The 5616-nt window shown below is 40.5% G+C and overlaps 1 protein-coding gene across 6 annotated transcripts in view; it reads left to right on the top strand.

Annotated features, from left to right (window-relative positions):
• The window catches only part of MVB12B (multivesicular body subunit 12B), a 322603-nt gene extending 317250 nt beyond the window's left edge, over positions 1 to 5353 (top strand). For 3 of the 6 annotated variants that reach the window (XM_074211555.1, XM_074211554.1, XM_074211556.1), the window contains one exon: positions 1 to 5348. This exon is cut by the window's left edge and continues 2761 nt beyond it. The gene's annotated coding sequence lies outside the window, so the exon portion shown is untranslated. The other 3 variants (XM_074211557.1, XM_074211553.1, XM_074211552.1) reach the window with 3 other exon arrangements.
• Positions 5354 to 5616: the final 263 nt, after the last annotated feature.

The following is a 5616-nucleotide window of genomic DNA, read 5'->3' as shown; positions in this document are numbered from 1 at the left end:
AAACCTCTTTTGAGTTTTCATCATAAGACTCTTTGCTGTCTCTCTGGATCTCCTTTCTCTAGGTCTGTGACCCATCTAGACTTGTGTCTTAGTATGTTACCTTTACCTTCCAAGTTTTCTTTTTCCAAGCAAAAAATTTTAGCACCTGTTAACCTAGACTCATAGACTCTAGACTTTTAGTGCTTGTAGGTACTATAGAGTGACTGGGCTAGTCCAGACCCACTGTAGGATCTCAGATCTAGAGGCATTGCAGAGGTCAGCTAGTCCAGTACCTTTCCAAAGGAGAAATTCCTATCCCTCCTACAATGTCCCTAACAAGCAAAGGGGGTCATTTAACTTTTTAAAAATCTCTACTTGAAAACCTCACTATTTCGCTTATAGCAGGTGAGTACTACTTGATACTTCTGGACTTTAAGTAAAATTTGGGTTAATGAATCATGAAGCAGCCCTCCCCTTCACCTTCAGAGAAAACTGACAAAAACCCCTTCAGAAAGCCCTCAGCTTTCCCAGGACTTGTCATGCTATTTGAAGAAAGGTACAGCTTAAAGAGCTTGGAAATCTCTAAATACCAGATCCACTGTTTTTATCTAAAGGAGACCCATAGGCTCCTGAAGGAGATCCCTGATGCTTTCTAGCACCATTGGAGGACTGGCTAGCCAGGAGAGAACAGAAGGGCCATGCCATTGTCTATTCAGCATGAAGGGACAGTGGTAGATAGTGCATCTTGTCCTAGTCACAAGAAGGGGAAAAATTTCTCTTTCCCTTGGACTGGCAGCCAGGAGATCTGGGTTCAAGTCATGGTTCTGCCTGATATGTGCCTATGGACAAGTCACTTCCTCACTATGATCCTCAGTTTTCCAGTCTATAAAACAAGGAGGGTTAGACCATCTAATCTTTAAGGTCTCTCCCAACTTTGAATCCTATGATTCTGCAAACCTAAGAGAATTCCTGCATATGGCCATAATATGCAGGCCAAAAGCTTCCCCTTGAGAAGGGAAGCCACATCAATTGGTTCTGGATTGGCTTTGCATGTGATAGTATGGACTCCCTCAAAATTGTGGAGACTGACACTCAAGAAAGAACACTAGCCAAAGAGATGTATCCCCTGGGAAAGATGAGGATGGTATATAGTAAAGAGAATCCAGTGTTTGGAGTCAAGAGGACCCAGGTTCAAATCCTGTCACCTTATTAGCTGTGTGACCTTGGACAAGTAAGTCATTTCACCTGACTGGACCCCAATTTCTTCTTCCACAAAATGATGGGGTTTGGACTAGATAATTCCAGTTGCTTCCAGGTCCAAATCCTATTAGGCTTTTCTCATGGTTCACCTTTTCAGGCCCTCATGCCTCTTACCTCAGATAAACTTTTCGAGATCAAGGACCACTAGTCCACTGAAAATACCTTCAGATGAGCTCACTTCCTGACCTTCCCCAGGCCAAAAATAGCCTCAAGGGTTTCCAGGTGACATGTTGTTAAACTGATGTTTTCAGTAGTTAGTATGGAGCCGGAAAGTTCAAGATGGTGAACTTGAATGAACCTGTGTTAACAGTAGTGACTTTTAGATTAACAGTAAAGAATTAGCTTCTGTACTACATTGACTGTGAAATTTGTTAAATAAATAAAAGCCGGGTTAGGATAACTGTGTGATGCCTATAGGCAAGACACATTGGTATGGGTATCTTTTAGAGTGTGTGTATGTTTGTGTATGTGTGATAAGTCTAGACTATGCCTAACTCTGTCTTCTCTTTCCCCACTTAGAGTAGGAGAGAAGTTTGGGAGGGCAGAAGAGCCAGAGTAGGACCTTGTAAGTATTGAAATAGCCATTGTAATGTCACCTAGATTCTCTATACAGTGTAGGTACAGATCTCTTACCTGAACCATTCTGTATTTGTGGCGAAGATGATAATGTCAGGATCTGGAGTAGAGACACTTGCAAGTCAGAATATTTCTCCTGTTTGCATTGTATCACAGGATTTATAACTAGAAGTAAACTTGGAGACCCTCTTGTTCTGAGACCCTGCAAGAAAATTGCCATGGCTAAAAAAAATGTTCACCAGGAAACAACCTCTTGGTGATCGCCTTCCTCCTCTTATCCTTAAGGTTGGCTCTTTGAACAATAGATCTATCTAGATCTTTCCAGCATGGCTGCCAAAGCTACTGCTTCTCAGGCTTAGCCTTATCCAGTATCCACCCCCATGGTGGTTGGCTTGGGAGTGGAGATTTGGAAATTTTCTTGAAGATGTGAAAGGTCCCTTATCTAGGATCTCTCTAGGCTCTACAGGTACTCATTTTCATTCATTTCTCAGTCTCTAACCTTATCCTACCATTCATTATTCCATGATACAACCCAAGCTATATGCCTTTATTAATTATATTATTGCCTTCCTTCAAGCTATTTCCTTCCTTCCTCTTTTACATTAAGTTCTGCAGAAGAGTCAGTCTTTCCATTAAGCCTAGGGAGATGAGAATTGTGCTGCTTTGACCCCACCCCCTAGCTTAATTACAGATTATTCCTAAAACCAAAATTGTCCTCCCATTATAAGAATCAGGGTGGTGTACAGTGGGAACAACACTGGACCTGGGGTCAGAAGCCCTTAGTTTTTCTAACTCTGCTGCTAACTATCTGGGTAACTGAGGCAAACCAATTCTCTTTGGTCCTCAGTTCCTTCATTAGTAAAATAAGACAAGTTATGGAGTGGAAAGAGAATAAGGTGTAGAGTTAGGAGATTTGGTTTTGAATCTGTTGCTGCTGTGTAGTATGGACAGGTTGCTCCCATTTCAGGGAGGGGCCAAGGAGGGCTCAGTTTCTTCCTCTGTAAAGTAAAAGAGGTTAGATTCATTCCAATACCATCATCCTATGACCAGATCTCTAAAGTTCCTTCCAGCATTTTATCCTGTGCCTGTGAGATAAGATGGATGGATCAACTCACTTTCACAAGTTGGCTGCCCCAAGTTTTGGACTGATTACCTTGTTTCTAGCTTGTTATCTAGGTTTGTAATTCTTGGAGAACTTCAGACTCAAGGCTCTCACATGGGAGTAGTTAGAATTGGCTATCACTGGGCCTTTAGAGAGGATCCATTGACCGGTAGAGCAAATCTCCCTAAAAGCTTGAGCCGAAGTATTCCTTAATTCTGATAACTTGGAAAGCCAATTGTGGGATAGCAAATTAACCCTACTCAGTTTCTCACTCTCTCTCTTATGTTCTGAGAGAGGAACATCTAAGTGGAAAATTGTTTCATCTCACACCATGAAGAAAGAAGCCCTTAACGAAGTAGCCATGCAGGATCAAGATGTACATTTGTTGGGCTATCAGAATTGGACTAACTGTGCATTGATCTCATTATGTTATTACTTTTTGTATTTATTTTAGGTGACTCCTGTATTTTATAAAGGGAAGTTTCACTGTGTGATTATTAATCTGTATTCTTAATATAATTTGTTAAATAAAAGTTTGTTTTAACCACTTCTCACCAGTCCTCCCTCTCTCTGTTTGTTCCTATCTCAGAAGCCCCAGAGGATCAAGTACTGAACTCAGTTTCAATTCAAGCTCCAACTGTAAATGGGGAGTAATCTTAGACTATGCCATGGTGTAGAGGGATCACACTATAGATGGTGCTAGTCTGAGGACTCTGGTACAGTGGGAAAAGCCCTGGCTTTATCTTTAAAGGATGCTTTTGTTGTACAGTCATGTCTGACTCTTAATGACCTTATTTGCCATTTCTTGGCAAAGATACTGGAGTGTTTGCCATTTCCTTCCCCATCTCATTCTACAGATAAAAATACTAAGACAGAGGGAGGTGACTTGCCCAGTGACTAAACAGGGTGAGTCTTCCTGACTTGAGGTCCACCACTCTATTCCCCACAACATTGACTGCCCTAGGATCCTTTGTATTCAAAGGATCTAGATTCAAACAAAACTTTATGTGTGACTTTGGGCAAATCATTTAATCTCTTTAAAATGAAGTATTAGACTATATGACCTTGAAGGTAAATTCTAGCTCTAAATTTATATTCCTATGATGCCAGCCCTGGCTGTATATGTTTCTGTGTGTACTCATAGGTATATTTGCAAGTTGTGTGTATGGAGAGAGAGAGAGAGAGAGAGAGAGAGAGGACATGCCAACCTTCAATTGACTCTTGGGTAATACCTTTTTTTCCTGAATGATCAAACTTTCACACTACCAAGTGGAGAATGTTGATGATCCAACATCTAGTCTAAATAGAATTAACCAAAGTCCCTCATCTTTCAATTGTTGTGGTGAAAGGGAAAAGTATTTTGTCCTTTGTCCTCTGCATTTTTAGATTGAGCAACTGGCTATCTTAGTTATAGATATTGAGGTTTCTGGAGGTGACGGGAGGGAAATCTGTCTTCTTGCAATTGTCCCTCCAGACCTTCAAGATGAGTTCTTGAAAGGAAAAAAAAAACACTTCGATTTTCCAGGAAAATGTGAAATGAATGTTAAACTGAAAGGAGGCAAAAGAATGCTGAGGTCTTTTTTTCTCTCTCATTTGCCCTGGAGCCCATGTCTGTGTGTGTCTGTGAATGGCGTCTCGCTCTAAGTTGGGAGGAGACAGTCATACTACCGCTTCCTGTCCTGACTACTCACCTACTCACAAGATGCCACTCCAAACCTCCAAGGTAAGAAGGCTGCAGGGCATTTGTTCAAGTAGGACAGGGGGCACTGTGTTGATTTTAAGAAAAGTTCAGTTCAAATTTCATCATCAAAGCTCTTTTCTTTCTGAACATGTGACCTTTGAGTGTATGGTCTAGACATCAGAGTCTGGGACATCCCTCCCTCCAGCCCTCCCCCTTTGGGAAAGAGTATCTGAAGCAAAGGCAGTGCCATCTGATCAGATGTGAGAACATGACCTGTCAGAAGGGAAAGGACCCTAGAATAGAAACTGCTAAGCTAGTAGGGAGCCAACAATATAAAGTGGCAGAGGGGGTAGAGTGGCAGTCCAAAAGAATAAAGTGTTAAATGAGGTAAGAGATGTGACTTTTTTTTTTGGTTAAGTGAACTGCTTCAAGAGTCAAAAAAAAAAACTCAACAGATTTTGAATCTTGCCTGCCTTGCTGCTTACTGATGGTATTGTGGACACATCATTTAACCTTTCTTCATCTAGAAAATAATACCTACACTGCAAAAACCAAATGAGACAATGCTTTAAAGAACCTTGTAGACAGTAATGCACAAGGTAAATTCCTCTCATTTTCATTATCATCATCATTATTATGTACAAATAAAAAAAAATGTGAGAGTTGAAATGAACTTTCCAACAATTCAATTCAACACTAATAATAGGTACTTACTTCCAAGAACAAGTCATTGTGCTGAGTACTAGTCCATGCCTTCAAAAAGTTTATGTTCTATAAGGGAATGAATGAATGAATTATTAGAACATAAAATAGTAAGTTTTGAAGAAATTTGAGTGATACTCAGATTTGGAAAATGCTTTGAGATTTACAAAGGGTTTGGCTTTCCTTCCATAACATGGCGGTATAGCTTCAGTAGTTTCTGCTGCTGGTCCTTTCTCCCCTCTCAGTTTCTTTTAATGTCTTCCCTGAGAATATAATTCCTTAAACTCATCATTGTATGATAGCCATTGATCCATCT

Source organism: Macrotis lagotis, chromosome 1 (genome assembly GCF_037893015.1).
Source record: "Macrotis lagotis isolate mMagLag1 chromosome 1, bilby.v1.9.chrom.fasta, whole genome shotgun sequence".
NCBI classification, from domain to species: domain Eukaryota; kingdom Metazoa; phylum Chordata; class Mammalia; order Peramelemorphia; family Peramelidae; genus Macrotis; species Macrotis lagotis.
The sequence above is the reverse complement of the archived record's forward strand: the minus strand, read 5'-3'. Positions and strand labels throughout refer to the sequence as shown.